Genomic DNA, 27291 nt, shown 5'->3' on the forward strand with positions numbered 1-27291 from the left:
GAATCATCGTTTTTTGTTTATCTCGTGAATAAACGTGGTAAGGTGAAATAAAATATTCAACCTCGTCGAGTCTTGATGTCATTTTTTTTTTTTTTTTTTTTGGGTGATGTGCTGGTTAATACTGTTTGTTTTTATTTGATATTGTTGATAATGTGCAAATTTGAAATAAAAATTGACATGAATTGTAACTTGTATAAAATAAATTTCCTGAGAAGACACTTATTCTGTATGGATTATAATTCAAAATTTATCGGCAACGCACCGGGAAATCATTTTCTTGTGCGTCCTGAACGATCACAAGAGTTTTGAGAGAGTGGAAAGCAAGCTGGACCAAAAAGGTCGGCGTTCTGTCCTACTTCAGTTACGTAAGTTCGGCCTCAATTTCGTTTGGTTTCCAGGCGTCAGAGTGCAGTTATTTTGTGTTAAATGCACTTTGCTGACGACGGTTTCAAGTTAATAGGTTTCACTAATTCAACAGAAAATCAAATCAGGACTATTATTTAATATCCGTATTCAAAGTTACCAAATTCAATTTTCTGTCCACGCCGCGAACGTACGTAACTGCTAGTTGAGACACTCCAGAGTCGATATGATTTAACACAGAAACGCCGACACTACCCTGAAGTTAGACATCTGCCTTCGGTTTCGCGCCACAAGCATACCTGTCTTTTCAGTTATTTAGCTTCAGCTTCTTTTCTAATTCTGTTCAGTATGTTACGTGCGTTCAGTGGGTACGCTCCGCTTGATGGGACGCACGAACGCGTTTTGACAGCTGCGATGGCCTTCATTATGTGTGTTCGCAATTTCATAGAACGCGCGTAACTCAGACAGATAGTTCGCTGGTCTTGATTGCCTCCTCGTTTCGCGCCGTTCGGTCCGAGGTACTAGGTTGCGTATCGTTCGCATGAAATTTTCCGGGTTCTGTCTGCGTTGCGTGGGTACCGGGTACAACCTATCGACTGCTGAGATCTGATTAAGACGGAAGTATTTACAACTCTCTCTGATAAAAGGTAAATTTTCGGTTTCAGAGTAAAATGTACCGTTATTTTAGGATTAATGACCGTACTGGTATTGTTAGATTTTTTTTTTGGAGATCCACTAGAACTCTACTCGTTTTCGAGTTGACACGGAAGATAACTGAACCCAGTCCCACGTGTATTATTTTTTGTTAGTACTTATGTGCGTCCAGATTCTTTCTTCCCATCTTTTTGTGATTTTTTTTTTCTCAAAAGGAATGTAAACTGACGGTGACAGAACAACAATGAACAATAAAGGCTATGCGAAAAATGGCTGAATACAAGTTTAACTTTGCTGCATAGTACTAGACCTAGAGGTTTTCTACTGTGTCTAGAGAGTAGGCCTAGGCCTACTGGGTCTGTAACGTGTTTACTAACGTTACTTATTGTTAACGTTAGATTAGACGTACATGTACATGTAACTGCGACCAGCCCCAACACTGCCCAACGTCTCTGTACGCGTTGCAGTCGCAGTTAACGTACATGTAGAAATCTACATGTAAGTTACATTCAATGTATGGTTGAGGGGTCTAGATATCGCGCACGAAAATTTGTGATGCTCTTGTAATAAAAATTATTCCATAATCGTACCTGAATTTCTCAATGAATATCACGAAAATGCAGAAAAATCACCTCCCAGAATCTCCTGATGATACGATGACGGAGTAGTGCGGTGTCGCCGTTTGTATGTCGGACTTTTTTTTATGCGTTCACCTTCTCGGGGTATGTAAAGATCGCGCAGCTGCCCTATGTAGTTTCATGCGTGAAAGTGTCTGCCCCTCTCTGCGGCTGTAGCGTGCTTCGGCTTTCGTAGAATATTATCAACGATCGATCGAACAAATTACGAATTCTATCGCCGATCGGCTACGATCATACGAACGAGACAAGCGAGACGACACGTCTAGGCTACGACATCCTTTAAAAAAAGATTTTAAGCTAAGGTAGGTAAATTATAAGGTAAAAAATTGGAAATTTAGTGAAAATTTTGTTCCAAAAAATTGGAAATTTAATGACAAATTTGTTTGAAATCAAAATTTCTTACCTGCTTTCTTCTCATGTTTAGCGGTTGTCAGGTATTTTTATTCCATGGGCGTATCGGCAAATTTTGCGCTTAGTCCTACGCGTAATGTTGCTTGCTATACGCAGTTACGCTATGCGCGATCATTAAGTCCCTGCGCGAGACCTAGTACCCTTACTATATTTCTAGACCTTCTAATGTTAGACGAATGTAAGTAGGCCTAACGTAAATTGTAATTTCAAACCAGGCTATTCAATTATGACAGTGTAAATTTACTGCAGACACCTGCTACGATAGTGATAGGCCTATACGACCTAGAATTTTTAGAAAATTCCTGCCTGAGAAAATTTACGACATCGGGATTGGATTTTATTTCATTGTGCCTGAGAAAAGTGCAAACTAGACCTCTAACCTTAAGTCTAACGTTGTTGTCATCATGTGGCCACAAATTACATGAGCTCATTGGGTTCTCTCATGATGTGATTATTTTTTATTTATGTAGATTCTCGTATAGCAACTGTGAGAAGCTGTGCTGCACTGTTCTGCACCTTTTAACTTCTATTCTGGCGTTAGTGGTGATTCGATCTGTGTCGTGCGTGAGTGACCAGAGCATCCCTTCATCATGCCTAGCCTGTCTGCTTTCCAGTGATAAGGTGTGTATGCATATTTTCATTTTATAATATCTCTTTCGGCCAAAAAGTTTGCTAGGTGCACGTTGCTAGATGTAGATTGGTACGGTACTCTTAACTGCGTGTAGGGTACCTTTTTTTTTTTTTTTTTTTTTGGTCTGTTTAACAATGGCAAAAGAAATGTTCCTGAAATTATGTACAGGACTATTTTTTATTAATTTAATCAAGTATGTAAATCTATATTTCATATGTGAATGAGTGATCACAGAGCAATTTCTGTAGGAGATATTGCATTGTTTTCTACAGTGGGAAACAAACATTAAATGTTACCTTTCGAAAATAACCAATAGCCATGGCCTCCCCCTTTTTTTGTTTACAATATATACAAGTGTATATATATATATATATATATGAAGGGTTTGTTTGCAAAAACCGATAAGTCCATTTTTGAAGATTTTCAAGTACGATCTCTGTCATAAAGTACAAAATAATACCTTTTAAATGATATATTGGTCACTACATATAAAGGTATATTTTTTAAGTTATGGTCAAAAGAAGCAAAAATTGTCTTATCATTCTCTTTATTTTTCTTGAACTTTAATCGCAAATATCTCCATTTGGCAAATATGGACTTATCGGTTTTTGCAAACAAACTCTTCATATATATATATTTTATTATTTTTTTTTTAACTGTGGCATATTCTTCAAGAATAAAGATTTTATCAGTAGATATCTTTGAATTGGTAGGTAGATAAGCTTCCTTTTCTTGTTTGTGTTGATATTTTTTGTCTGTCTTTATTGGGGTTTTCTCTTGATAATGATTATCATTTTATAGAAGCTGCGTTGCCCTGCTCTACATCTTGTGATGGAGATTTTCTCTCTTTGAGTTTCCAGAGTATCCCTTCATCATGCCTAGCCTGTCTGCTTCCCCATGATAAGGTGTGTATGTGTATGTACATATTTTCATGATACCTGTATATTCTTCTGATGTAGTTTGATTATGTTATTGTTGTTAGTGCTTTTGTTTATTTATTTTTTTCCAGAAAGGTTGCCAGGCAGGTTGCCAGATTTGTGATATATGTTGTACATAACTGCATTAAGGGTGCCTTTTTTTCCCCTTATGACATATTTTTTTTTTTTCTGTTATGTACGGAACTATTTTGTGTATATATTCAAATATATGAAATTCTACTGTTAAGTTGTTTTTATTGTACGATTTGTAACTGATGAACGAATTGCCAAGGAAATATATAACAGCTTTATATAGCGGAAAACAAACATCACTTGTTACCTTTCAAAGACATCTAGAAGCCATGGCCTCTCAAATTTTCTTTTATTATACCATATTATGAAAAAAATAATGGAAAATATTTTATCTTTACATATAGATATGTCTGAATATTTATGTAGTTAGGCCTCCTTTTGTTGTTTCTGGTAATATTCTTATCTACCTATATCATATACAATTCCACTAGGGTGCACCTTACCAAACAAACATTCGCTTCTTGTGTGTTACCCAAAAGAATTCTTGTAATATTTTACCTTGTTCTTCTATCCAAAATAAATGTGAGTGTGAATGTGGTTGCTTGGGTTTTCATCTGATGTAATTATCATTTTATTTATAGAAGCTGCATTGCCCTGTTCTACAGCTTGTGGTGGTGATTTTTTCTTTATCTCCGAGTGTCCAGAGCATCTCTTCATCATTCCTAGCCTGTCTGCTTTCCAGTGATAAGGTGTGTATGCATATTTTCATGAAAGTGCTATCAATTACACCTATCTTCTTCTTTTTTTTTCTTTTTTTTTTAATACATGTACTTTGGCAAGAAAGTTGCTAGGTGGGTTGATCAATTGGAGATTGCTACATCAAGGGTGCCAACATCTATTTTTAAATGATAAAACATACATTGCTTTTATGTACAGAACTACTCTGCATTTATTTCCCAAAGTTCATAAATATTGTATACATGACCAAATAATTCACACAGAAAAGTGTTTTACGAGAGCAACCATAGTGCAGAGGTGTTGATACTGAATTGCTTTCTACAGCAGAAAACAAATATTACACATTACCTTTGAAAGATAGTGATAACTCACAGCCTCCTTCAAATTTCTATGATGCCGGCATTCAAAATTTATTGAAAATATTTTATCTTTAGATGTATTTGAATGAGTATATACAATTGTAAAATATCTTACAGCTCTTCCAAATGAGGTGGTTACATATACATTGTACTTTGTTGTCTACAGTTACATTTTTTTTTTCTCCTCAAATTGCATTTTTGTTTTTTTTGGTTATAAGAGTCTACTGTATTTCATAGAGTCATGACGAGTTTGCACGAATGATATCCAAACTATGAACTCATACTAGTAGCCGGTAGTATGCCATCATTCAAGATTGTCTCAGCAGTTCATGCCAATAATCGTCAGAGGGCTACTGGTACCCTGCTATTGTGACAGCCATAAAGCGTTGTCCTCCACAATATTCGATGGACAAGCTGCATGTCATCACTTGTGGTCTGCGTTGACTGTCCTTAAAGATAATATAAAGTTTTGGTACCGGTACTTCAAAAGTTTCCCTGAGTTTCCTTGTCTTAGTTTGTGTTTCAGGTTAAAGTACCTTCCATATAACTGACACTGTGAGACTTACTCGCCCCAAAGTGCTGTCATGTCTTAGTAATCATGCAATAATGGTTTCGTATACACGTATACTGATTGTCGCGGTACCGCATCGAGTCAAACTAATGGCTCGTTCGAATTTTTCAGAGCCCGCTCTGCTCTGGTACGAAACCATTATTGCATGATTACTAAGACATGACAGCACTTTGGGGCGAGTAATTCTCACAGTGTTAGTTATATGAAAGGTACTTTAACCTGAAACACAAACTAAGACAAGGAAACTCAGGGAAACTTTTGAGGTACCAAAACTTTACATTATCTTTAACGACGATCGATGGACCAGAGTTGTGACACTTGCCACGGATTACAGGTACTGTGTATGCGCCTTGTCCTTAACGACCATCGATGGACCAGCAGTATGTCATTGCTGATGATTTTCAAGCTTCGTTCTCAGAGACGATCAAGGAATCAGCAGCTTGTTAACAGCTATGCACACATCTGTGATCCAACTACTGTCACATCAGGTATGACCTCAGTTTGTTTGCAGCATCCTTTCATGACTAGCAGCACAGATAAATATGCAATGGTAGACAGCTGAAGAAGTAAAAAAACTTGGAAATCTATTAATCACTCCATAAAAAGTTAAAAGTTTGGGGATTCTTTATATTTCAGTTCTTACTCTTTGTAAATAGGAATGTCAAACATGGATATTGACATCGTATATATAATGTACGCAATTTGTAATTTAAGTGTCAAATTCTACATGGAACAATAAAAACTACAAACTGCGCCTAAATTGAAGACATTGGAATGATGAAAAGTAAATGCTACAGAAAGATGAGTGTAGTGTTATGGCTAGAGGAGTTTTAGCGGTGGGTGGTACATTGCTCAGAATTAGACATATTGTGCATCATATTGACTCCAATATTCAATCTGGAAGCTGTCATGAACCACACTCTTGAGACAACACTCACCAATTTAAAAAAGAAAAGTCATATATTTTCAAAATTGAAAATGTCACAAGTGCAAATGAATTTGAATAGAACATAGTACTACTTTTCTTCAGCAATAAGCAGTTTAACGTATGATATTAGTGCCAGGCAAAAAAGTGTACTAGTATTCATCAGAAGTGGGAGGAAGTACTCGTCGGTGGGGTTCTGTTGCCCACTGTAGCTATACGCTGAACGAATATCCAACTATGACTACAATTACTATTTGAAATCTCATTTGTTTCCAGTGTCTCCAATTTATGCAATCCCTTCTGTAGAATTATCGTTATTTCTTACTTTTTAAAATCACTTTATTTAATGCAGAGATGTGGTGACGATTCCTGCATCAAGTTGCATGCAGGACTTGGATGTTTTGAAGGCAGAGGGTAGAGATTTTCCGCTGTTGTCAGTTGTTGGTAGTCCCATTGGTGGTCTTTGTAGTGAGGTAGAAATAATATAGGTGCTGAATCTCTGTGTGTTGAGATGAATCCTTCTCCTCCGGGTCATTCCACTTAGATCAGTTTGTAGCATTGATATAAGATCTTTGTTAGCTGCTGAGTATACGACCTACCTCCAGATATGCCATTGAAAATAAGGTTCCGCTCTGCTACTCAATGTGTGGGTACACAATCATCACCAAGCAAAATATCAACACCTGCGTTGAGTAAGGATGCCAAAAGAATGAGGAAAAGGAGAGCAAAGTTACCGGAAGATCCTGTTGCACATGCAGAATATCGACAGAAGGCTGCTGCACGTGCAAGGGAGTATCGGAAGAACATGTCAGAAGAAAAGAGAAAGAGAGCAGCTGAACAAGCAAAGTTAAGGATGAGGAAGGTGAGAGAAAAGAGACATGTTGGCAAGAGATCAAAAGCAAGACCCGTCACTACACGCTCCCAGGCAGAAAATCGGGAGAGACAGAGAGCAAAGTGGAGAGAGTACAAAAGGAAATATCGACAAACCATGTCTGCACAGAAAAAAAGAAGAGTGCGTGAGCAGGATGCTGCTCATAAAAGAGAGGTGAAGGCAAAGAAAATGGAGGAAAAAGACAAGAGGGCAAGAGGAAGCTTGCAGTCGAAAAGAGGAGGAAAGAAAAAGCAGAGCAGGAAGCTATTAAAGCAAGAGGAAAAGATATGGAGACATTCTTCAGGCAGTGAAGAAAACTCTCAGCACATCAAACAGATCGATCCGCAAGCCATTCATCTCTGAACTTACAGTGTTTCTTGATGATAAGCATGGATTAAGGAAGAGAATACCATAACACCTAGGAGTGTCTGGACGGATTTTGATGAAGTACAGCAAAATGCGGAGACTGGGAATGCTAGGCAGGAATAGGCAATCGGATGCAATCTCTGCTGAAACTCAATCAAGAGTACACAAGTTCCTGAAGCGACCAGACGTAGCGATGTGTGTACCAAACCGGAAGTCCGTTTTGAGAGACGAGCAACCGGGTATGTTCTGCAAAATACTGTGGAACATACTAGACAAGAGTTTCGCAAAGAGAATCCAGAGGTGAAGGTTGGAAAATCATCATTCGCAAAGCTAAGGCCAAACATCATCCTCCTTCACAAGAAGGCCCAGTTAGAGCAATGCCTGTGCGAGATATGTACCAACATCGATCTCAAGCTACAGACCCTGAACAGGGATTGATTGAGGAGAATCAAATCACCAATCGCTATCAGCTATCTGACCTCACACTTTGTGAAGGGAGAAATCTGGAGTGCATCGATCGGGAGTGCAGTGAGTGTGGGGTAGTAAAACTAGACCATGTAGTCGATGCTATCCTACAGAAGGATCCTGAGAATCAAAGAATGATGAAGTGGAAGAAGTGGAGCAGTATAACATATGCCCCTGGGAAAAAGAGAGTTGTCCTAACAGAAATAAGTGAGTACCTGAAAGCTCTGGTTGATGAACTGAAGATAGAATTGGTGGCATACCCCTGTCATCTTTTTGAAGCTAAGTGGCAGCAAAAGCAGTTTGCCATCATCAGTTCTTGTCCTCCATCCACCATGGTCACTGACTTCGCGGAGAACTATACCTGCATCATGCAAGAAGAGGTACAAAGTGCCCACTGGTACCAGAGCCAGGTTACAGTTCACCCTTTCGTCTTGTACTATAACTGTGAAAATGCAAAGTGTGACTACACTTCATCACGCATCAGAGAGGCAGTTATCGTCGTCACAGATGATAACAAACATGATCACCATGCAGTCAACCACTTCGTTCGAATGGTGTCTGACCACCTCCATGAAAGAGCTCCCAAAGCTAATCACCTTATCCAGTTTTCGGATGGTTTGCGGGGTGCAGTACAAGTCAAGGACGCCACTGACAGATGTGTCATTTGGGACACGAGAGTTGCCCTTCGATACCGTTGAGCGCCACTTCTTTGGAAGCAGACATGGCAAAAATCTGTGTGATGGAGAAGGAGGTGTAGTTAAGCATGTGGTTCGAAACGTGGTCAAAGCAAACACATACGTTGTAGTTACAGACAGCCACAGCTTTCTGAATGCATGTGAACCAAAGCTGAGTAGAGCAGCAACAAAGGATGGGCACTGTGTTCATTCGAGGAGGACATTCCTTCTCTGCGAAACAGGAGATATCAACCGTGAAAGAGCCTCACGCACGGATGAGGATACAATTTCAGGGGTGCGGCGGATTCATGCTGTAGTAGGCATTGAGCCATAATATGTCCTGAAAGCAAGACGATTTTCTTGCTTTTGCCCTTGATGTCTTGCAGGTGAGACATGCCTGAACAAGAACATCGTTGATCCCTGGGTTGAGAAGATCGTTCGGGTCTCAAAGAAAGCTGCAGTAGATCCTGTTCATGGATCCCAGACCCGAGAGATGACTTCTGAGCAACCTGTAACAGCTACTGTACCGGAGGTTGATGTGACTCCTGCCGACCCACTTTCTGGCCAGGTATCAGAGGATGACTTGCTGGTGCCAGATATCAATTCAGTTGAATCCTCCTTTGTCCAGGTCCCTGAGGCTCCTGATGCCCTTTCCCCAGATATCAATACAGTTGAACCCTTGTCTCTTCAGGCCTCTGAGGTTTCCGCTAGAATTCATGTCGATGTGACAGTCACAGAAGAGGTCGTCCAGGTGTCAACGAGACCACTGCATACGTCCAATTCCTCAGTGAGGTACTGCCGCGGAGATTTTGTGAAAGTCGAAATTCCAATTGGAAAGGGCTCAAAGAGCAGGGACTTCATCGGAGAAGTAAGTTATTGGACACATTGTATAAAGCAGCTCCGTGATTAATACAGAATGTTTGTTCTGTCATATTAATGTGACTAACAAAAGACATGGCGAGGGAACATGCAAGTTATGCTGAGTGGAGGGGGAGGTGCATTCCAATGTATTTTGTTAAACATTTCAGTACTTTAGCAATGATTGACAGATGAGGTCATCTCAAGAATATCAATATTCATTGGTTTGGAAGGATTTTTTTTTTTGTGGGCGTTCCCATGTAATCTGAAGAAAAATAGAAGAAAAAATCGTTAGAAATATATGGAATGTTTCTAGATATTCGTTTCACCGCAAAAGTGAAGTTGAGGGTATCATAAATCAACACGCATTTGGATTTCAGGGCCCCTTTAAGTTTTGCAAGATACAGTGTACTAAGAAACCACTTATGAAATGTTTAAGAGCATACAGCTCTACAAGGAATTCAAAGTTTATTTAATGAAAATTGGTCTTCAAATAACTGAGCTATTTAAAAACAGAGTTAAACAATGTTATCCGAAAGAAGATAGGTCTCGACTTTTATTTATGTAACTTTCTCTTTGGATATCTCAGACTCTTTGAAACCGATTTTCATTAAAACAAGCTTTGAATGCCTTTTAGAATTGTATGCTATTTCAAAAAGTTAAAGCTGAATCATAACCTCCACCAACACGTTGCCATCCCTTTACGCAAGGTATAAACAGGGATACAATTGAATACAAAAACAGTTGTTGTTACATTAACTGCTTTGTTTCTTACTCTGGCTGATGAACATTAAGGTGATGTCGAATTGGCAGGCACATTTGATAAGGAAAGCTTGCTTTGTTCTCTCATTTACAAATCACCTCATAGGTTGTGCAGTAAGAGTTGTCTGACAATACTGGTACATTTCAGCAAATGTTTTTTGAAAACAGTTGTAACACTGTTAACTAACATCTTTATGTTTATACTGTGGCCGATGGACATTAAGGCCACAGAAGAATTCTTGTTTACAGAGCATGTATATTGATATTGAGTTGGAGATGTAATGACTGAAATTTCAGTTTTAACTCTAGGCCCTATGCACCATATAAATATGTATCGAATGGGCAAGCAAACACTTGTAAAAGGGTGCTTTTTTTTGTAATATACGAATCATGCCATGGTTTGTAAAGTTAAAGACTTTTCTGGCACTACATGTATCTGAACATTTCAGAAATTGTTATTCTCTGAAAACACTTGTTGGTACATTAACTGCTTTATGTTTCTTACTGTGGCTGGTGAGCATTAAGGTGATATAAGAATGAACAATGCAAGTTTAATTCTCGTCTACAGAACCTGTGTGTGGATTGAATTTGAGATGTGATGACTGAAATTTTGGCCCGAAACACCATATGAATTTGTATTTGAATGAGCAGGCACATAGAAAAGGATGCTTTGCTCTGTAATTTACAAATCACGTCATCGGCTGTAAAGCTAAGAGTGTGTTGACAGTACAGGAACAATTCGGAAAGTGTCAGTTCTTTGAAAACAGTTGTTGGTATGATAACTGCTTTATGTTTCTCGTTACGGCTGAGTGACGTTAAGGCAATAGAAAAACAAACAATATAATCTAAATTCTTGTCTACAGAGCCTGTATGTTGATTGAATTTGAGATACTGACATTCCTGTTTAGGCCCTATCCGCCAGATATGTAAATATGTATCGAATGAGCAGGCACATTTGATAAGAAAAACATACTTAGTTCTCTAATTTACAAATCACCTCATGGTTGTAAAGTAAGAGTTTTCTGACAGTACCTGAACATTTCGCCAAGTGTTATTCTGTGAAAACAGTTGTTATTTCACTGTACATGAACGGTTTTATGTTTCAAATTTTGGCCGCAGACATTAACGTGATAGAAGAATGAACATTGCAAGTTTTGATTCATGTTTACAGAGCCTGTATGTTGATTGAGTTTGAGATGTGATGACTGAAATTTCAGTTTTAACTGAAGGCCCGATACACCATCGAATGGGCAGGCACATAAGAAAATGTGTTTTGTTCTCTAATTTGCGAATCGCCTCATTGGTTTTAAAGTTAACAAGAGCTTTTTGACAGTGCAGGAATAATTCGGAAAATGTCATTCCTTGAAAACAGTTGGTATCATGACTGCTTTATGTTGCTACACTGTACATGAACGGCTTTATGTTTTAAACTTTGGCCAATGGACATTAAGGTGATAGAAAAATTCAATGAACAATGCAAGTTTTAATTCATGTTTACAGAGCCTGTTGTATGTTGATTGAATTTGAGATACCGAAGTTCCTGCTTAAAGGTAGGGAATCCCATTTGCATGCCTTAAATGAAGAGTTGTATATATACATACAGTGGTATGTTGAAGAGAGTATCATTTTAGAAACTCCCATAAAGTATTGAAAGTGGAAGGTAACATTTAGTACATTTTTATTGACCGTTAGATTTTGAATTGAATTTTTTCGGGGCTCACCGTAAATTCCAGTACATTACTAGGCTACCTTTGCAGACCCATGCACTGCATGTGTGTCCAACATGTATATTTTGTGAAGAAAGTTCATCAAAACTTACAATCATTTCTATATACATTCTTGCCACACACTCTATATGTTATTACATCAGCTCTTATACTTTAAGATTTGTGTTTATAAATGAAAAAAATACAGAAGACTGCAACAAAAAGGCTTAAGTGTGGCTGACACACAGAACTACTGAGTAGTTGAGTTTTGTGCATTATTCAAATTGTAGATAACTGTTGACTTCCAAATTTCTCAGCAGTGGCCTAAACAAGTCCCCTGAGGTTCATATTTAATATTTTGATTTGATTTGATTTGATTTGATTTATTTATTCTCTGTATGCCATTTTTTTTTTCAAATACATCAACTTTCTGCAATTTCATTAACAAGGTACAAAATACCGGTAGTATACTTTATACAATTTTTATCATTTTCATCAATTATGCAATACATCTGTAGTATAATTACATGAGTAATGTGTTAATAATTTGCATACAGAACGATTGCCAATAATAAGCACAACGCTTGACTGTTTGGCAACGGATAACAAATAACATTATAGTGAAGAAAAACAAGAGGGTCCAACATGATGCTCGTGGAATAAGGGTTAGGGAGAGGGAGAGAGAGAGAGAGAGAGAGAAGAAGAAGAAGAAAGGAAGGGGAGAAGATGATAAATACCTCCGGAAACTAGTCTCGCCAGATCAACTCGACGTACCTCTATACTTAGACACATACATACATTCACATACTGTATTTATACTAGTAAATGACAGTGATGTATTCACATAATAAGTGTTGCTTTTGTCTTGTAAAAGTTACATTGAATGAGAAAGAGAGAAAAAGAGAAGAAGACAAAAAGCAATCATCTATGTACACATCATAAATTTCTACGTGCCCTTTCAGGGCATGACGTTATAGTGAACCATGATTTGCCCGAAATAACATGAATAATGAACAACAGAGAAGGAATGAATCCCAGTGGATCAGAGGAGGACAGTATACTGCAGGTGCATCCGCACGTGCAGAGACTCGGAGAGAAAGAAACATAATGAATGAACAAAGAATGAGTCATCAAGTGTTTCTATACATTTTCTTTACTGCTTTTTTAAATGAATGAATAGACTTCATGTTACGTAATTCAAGTGGAAGTCTATTCCAGATATCTGGGCCAGTATGTCTTACTGATTTGTGTGCTAGGAGTGTTGCTGCATTTTGCTGCATTTTGAGAGGTCTGTAAAAGGTATCCCCTACCTTTAAGCTCTATCCGCCATATATGTAAATATGTATGGAATGAGCAGGCACATTTGATAAGAAAACCATACTTTTAGTTTAATAGTTCTCTAGTTTACAAATCACCTCATAGGTTGTAAAGTAAGAGTTTTCTGACAGTACCTGAACATTTCATCAAGTGTTATTCTGTGAAAACAGTTGTTGCTACACAGTACATGAAATCCTTTATGTTTCAAACTTTGGCCGAAGGACATAAAGATGATAGAAAAATTCAGTGAACAATGCAATACAGAACCTGTATGTTGATTGAGTTTGAGATGTAATGACTGAAATTTCAGTTTTACCTATAGGCCCTATACACCATATAAATATGTATTGAATGAGCAGGCACATAAGTAAAGGGTGTTTTTTTTTTTTTTTTTTTTTTCTGGGATTTACAGTTGAGAGTTGTCTGACAATACCTGAACATTTCAGAAAGTGTTATTCTTTGTTGATTCCCTAGAAGGATTATGTCTTTCCTCAATGACTGTTACAACTGTTCATTTTCTAACGAATGTAAATTGAAATGAATGGATTTAACTGTTTTTCTATCAAATAAAAGTTTCTGCTCACATTGAAATGAGTTGTCATATTAACTGCTTTATATTTCTTATTGTGGCTGATGGGCATTAAGGTGATCGAACGATGCAAATTTGAATTCTTGTTTCCAGAGCCTGTGTGTTGATTGAGTTTATGATGTGATGACTGAAATACCGCATTGGAGAACGTGAGTGTAATGTATACCTTAGAAATTAAAAAGCTCTGTAAAGTTCGAGTTTCTGTCCTACTCTTGTTTTACATATGTTCGCCATTAATGCAGTGATACATGTCCTATCATGTACTTTGGAATTTTAAGAAACTCTTTGCCAATAAAGCTTTGGCGTTTCCTCTCTCACACACATGCACCCACACAAATATGAATATGACAACAGTTTGCCCAAGTATGGAGGACATCAGTACAAACACGATCTCACCTTCGGGATATAATGCACAAATTTTCTTGCACTAATCATGAATACACACTTCGAAATGACACTAATAATGAATGTTTTCACAATTATGGACAACCTAAATTATTCTTATAATGTATTAGTGCAATAAACAGTGTCAGATTATTTTAAATCAATATTTGTATTCTTTGTATGAGGAATCCATCCTTCCAATATTTCTGTCCTACTCCATGTGTTACACGCGTTCGCCCCATAGCTATAACACATGTCTGTCTTACACACCCTCTCAAGCTCTATTTGAATACAAAGTTATCTTTTCCTACTTACAAATATTCAATACAGGTATTAGGCAACCCAACTCTGAAATATGGATACTCTGAAGACAAATTTAATTTTTCATATTTTTGCCAACCTAAAACTGCCCATTTACTGTGGAAATGCCCATATCTTTATTTGTAAACTATCATTAATTATCCTTTGGACAGTCGAATGTATGATAAAATTCCATTTCTTCTCTGTTTTGTTTTGTTAAGAAAAAATAAAAATGAATAGATTGAATTGAGTTGAATTAAATTACACTTCATTTCCATCCAACAACAACAAAAAAGTATACAAATAACAGTGTCCCGCGATTTTGTAAAGTATACAAAATAACCAATGAACACACATTATCTGCGATGGCGACAAAAGTAGATCTAGTTATTGAGGAGCGTGAGTATCTTAAAAACGGATCTTGTATGACGTGGACTACTCGAAAAAAAAAAGCCCCAAAACATAATCTAATAACCGAAATTATCTAGAGGTTAAAGTATAGAGAAAATACAACTTAAAAATATCAATAAAACGGCATGGGAAAAAAACCCCAACATTCTTACACAAGCAAAAAAAAAGTCAAGAGAAAAATGCACAAATCAGCAAATTACACAATATTTTAGCTACAACAGATAACACAATGGCATTTAATGTCAAGAAAAACAGTTAGAAGGGAGAATAAACCCATGAAATGAATGAAGAAAGGGATCTAAACACGCACATCTCTCTCGTATCAGGGCAATTACCCCATGGACAATATTGTCTTCCGGATGAATACTGGCTAGTGATGAGGTTAGAGTAAAAATTAGGGTTAATGTTATGTTTAGGGTTAAAGGTTGGATTAGGGTTAGGATTAGGTTCTGGATTCGGGTTACGGTCAGGGGAATTAGGGTCTAGGGTAATTGTCCAGGGGATAAATGCCCTAGATCCCACCTTCCATCGCTATGACAGGTATAACCAAGAAGGTCACTACACGAAGAATATTACTATCACTGACTATCTACAGTGTCGTCTAAGCAAAAAACTAAAAAACAACAACAACGAAAAAAAAACCAAAACAAAAACAAAAATAAAAAACCCAATAATATTCTTTCGGTGTATTTCTATATATACAACAAACTTTAAACATCTATAGAGCTATTGCAATATCCAAAATTGTCAAATAAGAGCCCCCTTCGTGTATGCTTGCGAAATACATTGTATAACATTCCACAATCTTTTGCCTGAAACCTCTTTAATTTCTTCTCCTATAGTTCTGCATTCATTAGAGATAACTTATACAAAGTGATTAAAAAAAACAACATCGTACTGTCTACAAAAACAGAATAATATACACACAAACATGTTATAAGCGAAAAGGAAAGAAACCAAAGAGGAAAGATATTGGTTTTTGATATTGACAGTACTCACGCTAGGTTGAATATATGGCGCGCGGCTACAGCAGCGACCAGAACGACTATGACTTTCATCCACATTATGTGTTATCCAAACTTTAAGAGATTCCAACCAAGTCTCTGTAGCAGTAATTGTAGGTCGGCACCGGCGACAAATGCTGATCACCAGGTACTGTCGTTCGATGTAGCTAGACGGGACTCCAAACGGGACTACGAAGGCCAAAACTACTTAACAAGTAATCACTAGTCCTTCTATGTAGGCGAAAAGAAGTAGTGCTAAAACTATTTTGGATATTAATCGAGGTTCAAACTTAGTGCGAGGTGAATGTTGTTTCCTGTCTAGATAAGGATCCGAAAGCGTGTGTTGGAAGCCATGTTTATCACTGAAATATGATAACGTAAGCAAGTGAATAGGGAATAAATCACATGACCTCCTTTAATTCTCAGCTCTTTTTGTCCCCGCCGAACGAGTTCGAGCAGGGGACTATGAAACGGGCTCCGTACGTGTGTGTGTCCGTGTGTCCGTCCGTCCGTCCGTGTGTCCGTCCGTGTGTCCGTCCGTGTGTCCGTGTGTGCGTCCGTGTGTGATCAAAATCTTCAATTTGCTACTTCTCTGTCATTTATGAGCCAATTTTGATTCTGTTTGCTTTATATGATAGCACTACATGGGAGCTTTGAAACTTGTACACAGAATTTCAGTCGTGACCTTTGACCTTGACCTTTGACCTATATTGTACATTTTGCTACAAAATGCTACTCCTTCGCCATTTCTAACCCGATTTCGATTCCGTTTGCTTTATGTGATGGCACTAGGTGAGGGCTTCAAAACTTCTACACAGAATTTTGACCTTTGACTTCTTTGACCTTTGACCTTGATTTTTTGACCTATATTGTACATTTTGCTACAAAATGCTACTCCTTCGCCATTTCTAACCCGATTTCGATTCCGTTTGCTTTATGTGATAGCACTAGGTGAGGGCTTCAAAACTTCTACACAGAATTTTGACCTTTGACTTCTTTGACCTTTTACCTTGATTTTTGACCTATATTGTACATGTTGCTACGAAATGCTACTCCTTCGCCATTTTTAACCCGATTTCGATTCCGTTTGCTTTATATGATGGCACTAGTTGAGGGCTTCAAAACTTCTACACAGAATTTTGACCTTTGACTTCTTTGACCTTTGACCTTGATTTTTGACCTATATTGTGCATTTTGCTACAGAATGCTACTCCTTCGCCATTTCTAACCCGATTTCGATTCCGTTTGCTTTATGTGATAGCACTAGGTGAGGGCTTCAAAACTTCTACACAGAATTTTGACCTTTGTCTTCTTTGACCTTTGACCTTGATTTTTGACCTATTTTGTACATTGGCTACAAAATGCTACTCCTTCGCCATTTCTAACCCAATTTCGATTCCGTTTGCTTTATGTGATAGCACTAGGTGAGGGCTTCAAAACTTTTACACAGAATTTTGACCTTTGACTTCTTTGACCTTTGACCTTGATTTTTTACCTATATTGCACATTTTGTTACAAAATGCTACTTCCGGCGGGGACATATGTTACGCACCGCGTAATTTCTACTTTTCCTTGTGTTAGTAGCCCTCGTGCACTAACAAAAATCAGCGTTGTCTAACCACAATCATTAATTTTTAGCTCACCTGAGCCAAAGGTTCAAGTGAGCTATTGCGATCGCTCTTCGTCCGGCGTCCGTCGTGCGTCGTCCGTCGTCCGTCCTCCGTCGTGCGTAAACTTTTACATTTTCATCTTCTTCTTGAGAACCCCTAGACCGATTTTCACCAAGCTTGGCAAGTAGCATCCCTAGGGGTATAGAATCTAAATTTGTTCAAGTGGGCACCATACCCCACCTGGGGGCCCGCAGAGGAGCCCAAACCCCTCATAATTAAGGAATCTTACAAAATCTTCTTCTCTAGAACCAGTTATAAGTTAATACTATGAATTAGTACATTGATGACTGTAGTTTCAAGTTTGTTCATGGCGGAATGAGGGGTGCCCCCCTTGGGATTCAGGGGAGGGGTCCTAATGGGGCCTAAATTGTACATTATTTTTCATCTTTTTCTTGAAAATGCCATTATGAATTTTCACCAAAGTTGGCAGGTAGCATCCCTAGGGGGAAAGAATCTCATTCCTATCAAATGGGCACCATGCCCCACCTGGGGGGGGGGGGGGGGCAGGGGGGCCTGAATTTGGACCGAAATTGTACATTTTCATCTTTTTCTTGAAAACCCTATCACTAATTTTCACCAAACTTGGCAGGTGGCATCCCTAGGGGGATAGAATCTCAATTCCATCAAATGGGCACCATGCCCAATCTGGGGGGTCCCAGGGGTCCCACCCCCTCCTGTAAGGAATCTTTACAGATTTTCTGTAGAACCGGAAGTGATTGAGCTAAGTTAATACAATGAGTCAGTATATTAATGACTGTTGTTTCAAGTTTGTTTATGGGAGAATCAGGGGTGCCCCCACCCCCCCCCCCCCCCGTGGGATCTAAGGAAGCGGGATGGGATGGGGATCCAAATGCGGGCCTAAATTTTCCTCTTCTTGCTGAAAAGAACATAACTTGTCAAGTGGCATTCCCATAGGGATAAGATCTCAAAGTGTTTGAATGGGTACCATGCTTTCCTTGGGAGTCCCAGGGAGTCCAAACCTCCTATATTAATGAATATGCAATATTATTTTTCTCTATTTTCCTCTTCTTGCTGAAAAGAACATAACTTGTCAAGTGGCATTCCCATAGGGATAAGATCTCAAAATGTTTGAATGGGTACCATGCTTTCCTTGGGAGTCCCAGGGGGTCCAAACCTCCTTTATTAATGAATATGCAATATTATTTTTCTCTAGTTCTAATCAAAAGTGATAGGGCTTTAAGTCTTTTTTTCCCAAGCTGCGTAATCCAACATTCCATAAAGTACTGTGTACTTTGCAGGTATTTTTACCAGTGTGATGGAATATGTAAATGGACACCATGCCCCCATTCTCAAAGCTACCCCCACCATAAGTTTCCAGTATTCTCAGGTAAGAGTCTGCAAGAATGCATGGAAGGTGAACTTGCGATAATCAGGTGAGCGCGTGACCCCCGGGTCTCTTGTTCTCCATCAAACTTGAAACGTATCGCTTCGTGGCGCTTCTTTTGGAGTTGGCGTTGAGAATCTTTTGACCGAAACTTCCCTTTGTAATCATAATGTTTGTTGAAGGGCGGACGATAATGTGAATTCCTATTCGAACACATAATTTCCCAGGATACCTCTCCATGTCTCTACGGGTGCGTTTATGCACAATTTCCGAAGCCAGAATCAGCGTTTTGGAACGCCAGGTCAGAGAGGTGATCCAAAACCCATTTGAGAACAATGTTTATGATCACTTTTTTGAGCTTGGGAGAGAGCGTTTGTGATTGCGTCGTCGACCATAAACAGAGGCAGTCAGATGGGGTGCTTTCTCGGAAGTTTTGGACTGAACACTCGTGCATGTGCATTGAATGTTTCAACTGCGTATGTGTTAAGCATGTCTAATACAGAATGTTATCATTACAATTATTTACTGATACACGTGTGGGCTGTATGAGTCCTTCTTTTTTTCGAAAAAAAAATGTTTACATAACCGTATTGTATTGCAGTGAGCTCTTCAAGCATTAACATGTCTGGTTATGTGCAGTATGCATTACATGTATGCCCTTACTAACAGGCACAGACAAGGGCTCGAGCAAATCACGTTTCAAAACGCTTGTAATGGCCCCGAAAAGTTGAGCATGAACGCATCTTGATATATGTTAAAGGGGCTATCATATATAAAATATATATCATATGTGTGTGTGTGTGTGTGTGTGCGCGCGAGCGTCTATGAATTATTTCAATAACCACTGGGTGTCCACAATAATTTTAAGACAGAAAAAAAAAATATACAAAGATATAGCAGATTCACCATAAGAAGGTACGTGTATGTGCGTTGATTCAAGGAAGCAGAGCAAAAGAAGGTAATATAAATTCTACACAGGTTACCTTGTTACGTAAACGGTATTGTAATGGAATGACATTGCTGAATTTCTGAAAGTGAGCCTCCTACTCATGCAATTGTTACGATGATCCCCCACTCACGCATTTATAAGGTGAATCATCAGCCTTGTTCAGTGTAATTTGTTTTTGGATTTTACAGAGTATTGGTTCTCTGCTCAAGGACCACAAGAAATAACAAAAATCCAAACATTGAGTTATCGATTTATGGACATGATGTGAAATATACTACAAACGATTGCCTTGAATTCCCCTTTAACCCTATTAAGCCCAAGCTATTTTGACCCCTCGCAGGCCCAAGGGGGGGGGGGGGGGCACATTGTGCCCCTATATAACTTTTTTATTCTTCGATGTATCATCGTCATATTTGGCACGTGGGTAGAGTAACTCATACTCTACATAATCGTATGTTTGAATTTTCACACGGTCACCCATGGAGGGCGCTATTCACCAAAATATAAAGAAATACATAGGAATTACGCTAAAAACATTTTTCTGTATAATTTCTTTATCCCCATTATATATGTCTTATTATAGCCCAATCATTTTCATATTTGCCACAAATGATAAGCAAGTGGAATCTTATTATTTGTTATGGTTGAAATTTCTCAAGGTCACCACATGGGGGCGCTATTCATATCAACACAGTGATACATTATGAGACCTAAGATGAAATGTTTGGGATGGGTACATGTATAGTTATGATATTTCATATTTGCATAATACTGGAATTTTGAGATTGCAAATTGATAATATGATAAACTAATTATATTAGAGGCATAACTTGGGTGAAGGAATCAAAATAACTAAAAATATAAGATTTTAGGAAAAGTCATCAAATTTGGTTGAAATCGGATTAATGGCGAAGGAGTGGCAAACGAAAATCTGGTGGGGGGCACAATGTGCCCCCCTCCTTGGGCTTTATAGGGTTAAAGGTGTCCTTTAAAGAAGTTCCTAGCGTGAAATTGTTATGTCCTTAATTTATTTCACTAAAGAATGTTTTCACCTTTCGTTCGCACTCACTATATTAGAATTTCTTTTTCTCACATTCACGAAAAATCGAATTCTCTATTTAAAAACTTATCGGTGAGACAGCAAGTTATGAATTCTTGCTTGCTTTTGGTTGCTTTTATTCTATTTCGTTAAAATCAATATTGTGGAATAAAATATTGTCTTTCTTTGCTCTTTGGACAGCTTCAGCAGGATAACACATAAACATATGTTTATATTCACAACCGCTTATGACTTGTACAATAATCAATTTTCACAATCACGTATTTATGTAAAGCATTTATCGTGATGTATGAAGTGTTTTGATCCGTAATTTCATATTGAAAAGGGAAACCTAAAAAATCTATTTATGAACTTACTAGTAATTAACATACACTTGTATTTCGCTTATTTCTGGTGACATATAGATTTCCCTCGACCCATGTATTTTCGTAAAATCCCACGAAAACACTATTCAAAGGTATTGTGGACCACTTAAATGGTGCAGCCAAGGATGGTAACACATTATTAACATTGGTAATGATAATGACAATACGATAATATTGACAATGACAGCTACTATAATCATTACAATGATTAAGAACATCCGACGTAGAAAAAAAAAATGTGTATAACATTGTGTAATCTGCTATAACAGGTATTTCCCATACACACCTGCCCAAGTATTCTTACGGCTCATCTTCAACATGTCCAACAGATTAAGTTCAGATAGCTTCGTTGAACGTACTGTTCAGTATTATGCCTAATAGAGAACCTAGTTTATTGCTGTTTCACATTTCAGCGAGGTTAAACACATTATAGATTGAATTCATTATGCAAATATGTGTGCCGATGATTTCAGCTGGTTTCGTAAATTATCTCACCAGGGATACCAACGACAGTATTTAAAATTTTTGGACCAAGTCCATAGATTTCTGAAGAAAGAATCAAGAATGGAAATGTCAATGTCAATGTTCAATGTAACATTTACGAGGTGACGAAAACACAGACACACACTGACACACACAGACACACACACAGCTACACTAAATTACATTTTTTTTTTTTTTAAAATTAGTGAGTAATTCAGTCAGTAATTGAATTATAGATGCTTTTTGATCTTAAACTTTCCTTCGTTAGGATCGGACATTCAATATGAATATTAATCTCTACCACTTAAATTATTGGTGTGATCACTTAAACCCTAGTGTTTTCGTCCTTTTCTTCTACTGAGCAGTTAAGGACTGATGGGGCGCCAAAAAAGAAAAGAAACAAAAGCAAAAAACAAACACATATTGATTCCTAGCCTGCTCGGTTGCGATTCTCGTTTCCACAGGGAGTAGCTAAGCGGCAGCCTCAAATGGTATCTTCCAAAAAATGTTTGTGGTTATCTCAAGCTTCATGATGTAACATTTAAGCCGTCATGATTCGTCCCTTCCCTCTATATTGAAACTCTCAGTGACTTTAGGGACAAATGTTCATCATTTACAGTACATAATGTTCAAACCATGATGGTCCGGAATCTTTGAGAGCTTGTTGTCATATGTATTCGATGTTTTGCCCTGTCTTCGTTCCCGTTGGAGTAAGCGGTACGATTTCCGTATTTTCCGTGGTACTGACTGTTACAGTATCGCGTCCGGAGCGGCTGGCACCGACGTCATACGGACCAACCTTCCTCTTCTTTGGGCAACATCGGGACCGGAACTGGAAGATAGATTTACAAAACGACCGGGCTTAATTTCCCTGTTGTATAGTGAGAAACGCTCTTAACTTCAAACGGATATCCCGAATTCAAATCCTGCGAACAGCTTAATATCGTTGCACAAGATATTCCTACTCAAGATATTATGGAAACCCTGGCATTCCTATGGAACTGATGGTGATGGTGATAGGCCTATGGGAAAGGGTTTTAAACAACTGCTGTCCCTTAAAGATAAGATTATCTGTTCATGATATGTATAATAAAAAGTAAACGCTATGACAAAATCACATTCCTGAAACTATTATCTAGTCTCTCAACCATGGCTCGATACAGGATACAATGTATGGCTTGTTCGTGGGCCGATATCATATAGTATTATAGTAATAGAGTACTTATATATCATATACATTAAATATGCCTAGTATCCACCTTGTAGCATGCACAACTCGTGGGCGTCTTAGAGCTTATAATGTGCATCCGATACGTACCTCTTTATTTCCCACTGTGTGGATGAGACAGATCATTAGACCCTGCATGTCAAAAAGAGGGCGTATTCAAATGTAACCATCATTTTCACCATACCTTTCGTCCATTGAATGAATGGGTGATGAAAACTAAAATAGGGTGCAAATTTATCCTATTAGCATACATTTCACTAGATTTTGGCATAAAAATGCCCTGTCATTTCTTAAAATCGATGAACATGAAGAAAGAAAGCTTTCTAGTTCTTTTTTTATAATTATTGCTCCCGCACTTTGCTACTTCACAATCTTGACGAAATTAGACCATCCTATGAAATAAAAGCCATATGAACATATTATACCAACATGAATGTGAAACCATGTATGAGACTTACTTGGAAGCTATTGCATGCCGTGAAGAGATAATCAAATAAGACGGTATCACCGTTTATAGCGAGAACACCAAAGACCCAGGGCGCCCCCATCACCGGAAGAAAGACAATCAGTGCCTTTGCAGTTGCCCTTTAAGAAAACAGCAAAGTAGAAACAAATTCTAGATTACACTCGAAAGAAAGAGTTTATGGATGAACTGTCACCCCTGTACAAACATATCGATCATACAAAATAAATACATTTTGTGAAGAAGGTGACAATAGATAAAAACAAAACAAAACAAAAAACTGCTGATAAAACTTAACAAAGATTCGAATAACTCGATGTTGGGTATTAAAACCATGCAAATCTTGCTGTCTAGGTTATTCTAACTCCATGCATCAGTTCCTTTTTTCTTGGGGGTTCGTTTTGCGATCAATATCTAGATTGTTATTATCCCTTATGTATTTCTGAGGGTCCCATATCGTACAAGCTTGGCTCTTTAGTGGGATCCTCCATTTCCATTCCCATTCTTGTACATGCATAGTGTACAATGTATATACCTTAACATGAGATTATGTTGTTACACATGATCACATGTATTTTATTAATGTATGTTTTTCAAATTATTACAGATATGTTCTGTTCATGTATTGTATACATTTTTTCATGTTTATCTAATGGAAATGAAAAAAAGTTGAATTGAATTGAATCGAATCTCAATGCCAAATACCTTGATTTATGTCTAACTATACCTTGTGCCTAGTTTATACACATCCAAATGTCACAAGAAGTTTAAGAGATGAAAGTATTTTTACCAACCTCTATCAATTTCGGCCTTGAACCTCTTTTCTCTCAGATGATATCGAATAATTTTGAAGATATGGCTTTTAATGATATAAACTTCCATAAATATTTCAGAAAATGTTTCTAAAATTCCAGCTGCTGTGTACCTACTTAGAATATTTTCTCATAATGACTTTAGAGAGGGGTTTTGTTGAAGTTGTAAATTGTTGTGCTGGCATAAGAGCGAAGAACTTACTTTGCTTTCGAAACTTCTATCTTAGTTATGTCTTTGTCGATGATTTTGTTGATTTCCCGAAGAACAATGGACAACAGAACAATATTTATCTGCAAACAGGATAAAAAAGAAGACTACATTACTATTGTGTTACTACAGCAAAGTACCTTTAAGAGAGCAAGAAAGTTTTATCGTATGTATTGTGGAAAATACAATCATTTTTATGGCAGTACGTATCAAATCAACCGAAAAATGTTAATGGCTAATGTTTACATGGATACACCATGCAGAGAAGGTATTTTTTAATTAAAACATTAAAATACCTGTCAATATAATGTTTCTTATATGTTTGCAAAATAAATGCTCCTTCCAGATATGAAGATGTCATTGACCAGCGTATCATCTATGCTTAGATTACTTCCATTCACCACTTAACATTACGCACCATGAAGAGTTCTCTTTTGATTTTCATCTAAGTTATCAAAGTCTGAACGTACTGATTAACCAATGGAACGTCTTGATGCCTTTTCAAATCTACAGTTGGGGTGAACTCCTAATGGGCAAAAGAATAAAAATGAACCATGAGAAATGCCTAATCATATTGATAGTGAATATCGTACGTGGGATCCTTTCTTTCTCAAAGCAAATGAAATATTTGAATCTTCCAATCTATAATACATGGGAAAAAGAGAAACAATTGAATTTAAGAATAATACTCACGACAATGATTCCCAGGGCGGGACCGACGAAAGCATAAATACCACCTCCATCGATCGATAGCCAGCAGCTAAAACATGAAAACATTTAACGCTGATAGTTTATCTTACGTAAAATCTGAGTGCAATCTGAATAGATATGCATCGTCTCAAGCGACTCATAACCGCCCCCAAAAAAGAGGGGAAAAAAAACTACACCAAAAACAAAAACAAAGTCAGTAAATTGCATTTATGCCTCCTAGATGAATAAATCTGCATAAGCACGAACAGTCTTTGAACATACGATAATCACAACAAGATGATATCAAAATCAGGACCCCATTTTATCAACAGATATGATCGATAATAAATTTCCTTAAACACGCAGACTACCATAGTAGAATTATGATAGAAATCAACTATATTATAATCAATTATAACTCCTTATAAAACAGGGCCCTTGGCCCCATTTTATCAAGAGATGAAATAGATTTTAAATTTCCTTACCACACATGTTGCCATTGACTTACAGTTGAAATCAACTGTATAATTGATTTTAACTCCTCATAAAACAGAGCCCAGATGTCTCTTCGACCTTTTGAAGACACGCTCACACATTATATCGTTCGTGAATAGAACCTGACTAGCACACTTGGCAGGGGATTGCCGTTGATTGCAGCATCCTATGCAATATTTCATTATGAAATCTGACTTGACCTTTCAAAAACATTTTTTTTTTTTTTTAGGTTTAGACATATTGAAAGATATGACATGTTTCCTGAACAAATGATTTACAATCAAACCTTGCCAACTATTCACGAATACAACTTCTATTAAAGGAATATGACAAGTAACCTAATAAAACCCATATCGCCAAACAAAAATACAATTGAACATATCTCACGACTGGTTTTGATATCAAAGCTCACTTACAAATTACTGCTTGGTATATCATTGTAAGCGGCCCCCAGTGTAATGCCAACAATGATTGCAGGTACGCCTACATATCAAAGAAAAGGGAGGGAAAAGTAGAATAAATATCACGTAAAATGCATAGATATAAGTATTCTTTTTTATTCATCACAATGAAAATGAAATTAAAATACAACACAACAATCGATTATTCCGGCGAGTATCCAGACGTCTTAAATACTACACGCAGGCTATTTCTTTTACAGAGTATGCTTCGTTTGAACCCATTGACCTGTAAAATCCAACATTTAGTTACTTTGTGGCTTGGAGTAGTTCATTGTTAACGTGTCAAGGGGTAGAATGACGAAAATTTACTTTTATTTGATTCTGAGGCTGTCATCAAATGAAGCACGTGCTTAAAGACGGCAAGCCCTTCATTTTTTCTTCTTCTTCCTCTTTAAATATTTGGAAACACAGTGTATCGTCGATTCCTTTGACCTCATTGATATATTTATGATTTAAAGGTTGTGATTATGCTACTATGAATGTAATATTGTTTTTTTCCTATTCTATTGTCAGATACACACACACACACAAAAAAAAAAACACAAATTGATTGGAAGTTCATTTTGTAGTAACTCCCAACATGCCCAAGACAGACATGATTATTTTCCGATATACAATAAACTAACAAGTAATCATTTAATCAAAAATGCCTTTGCCAGGTCAAACTTTTACATCCAAAATGTTGAAAATAAAGGAATCTCACCCCATCCACAAATTAGGTAATAAGCAAGTCGCGGACTGGTGGAGAAGACTAGGATCACGTGACGATACAGGTAGATAGCTTCAATCAGCATCCAGCTGAAGCCTGACGTCATAAAGTACTGAATGAGGATTGCCACCACTTTGCATACAATCTGCGACATGGATTCAGTAGAGGTAAAGTTTTGTGACCATAATAATAAAAAGAAATTATTATGTCCGTGTATTATGTATCACGTTTATCATATTAGGTAATCATCGTGCCATTAAATGTTGCTGGGGTGATATTTGCCATTTTGGTGAAAAAGACTTTTTTGGATTAGTGGTCAGATAAAAAGTTAAGTGATGTCCTGTCCAAATCCTAGATGTCTTTCCCCAAATATGAAGCCACCACGGCTTGTCAAAGGAATGTCTAT

At 37.5% G+C, this 27291-nt stretch overlaps 2 long non-coding RNA genes and 1 pseudogene across 2 annotated transcripts; all 3 read left to right on the forward strand.

Moving 5' to 3' along the window:
* The first annotated feature begins 906 nt into the window (after positions 1 to 906).
* Positions 907 to 3557, forward strand: LOC140236237 (uncharacterized). Its single transcript, XR_011901767.1, has 3 exons — positions 907 to 1010; positions 2537 to 2687; positions 3499 to 3557. It is a non-coding gene; the product is annotated as an uncharacterized lncRNA (long non-coding RNA).
* A 732-nt stretch (positions 3558 to 4289) lies between these two features.
* On the forward strand, positions 4290 to 26926 carry LOC140236236 (uncharacterized). The gene is made up of 3 exons (XR_011901766.1): positions 4290 to 4396; positions 5650 to 5803; positions 26896 to 26926. It is a non-coding gene; the product is annotated as an uncharacterized lncRNA (long non-coding RNA).
* Positions 6848 to 10354, forward strand: LOC140236257 (uncharacterized; annotated as a pseudogene).
* Positions 26927 to 27291: the final 365 nt, after the last annotated feature.

The sequence above is a fragment of the Diadema setosum genome, chromosome 12 (genome assembly GCF_964275005.1).
Source record: "Diadema setosum chromosome 12, eeDiaSeto1, whole genome shotgun sequence".
Taxonomy (NCBI): Eukaryota; Metazoa; Echinodermata; class Echinoidea; order Diadematoida; family Diadematidae; genus Diadema; species Diadema setosum.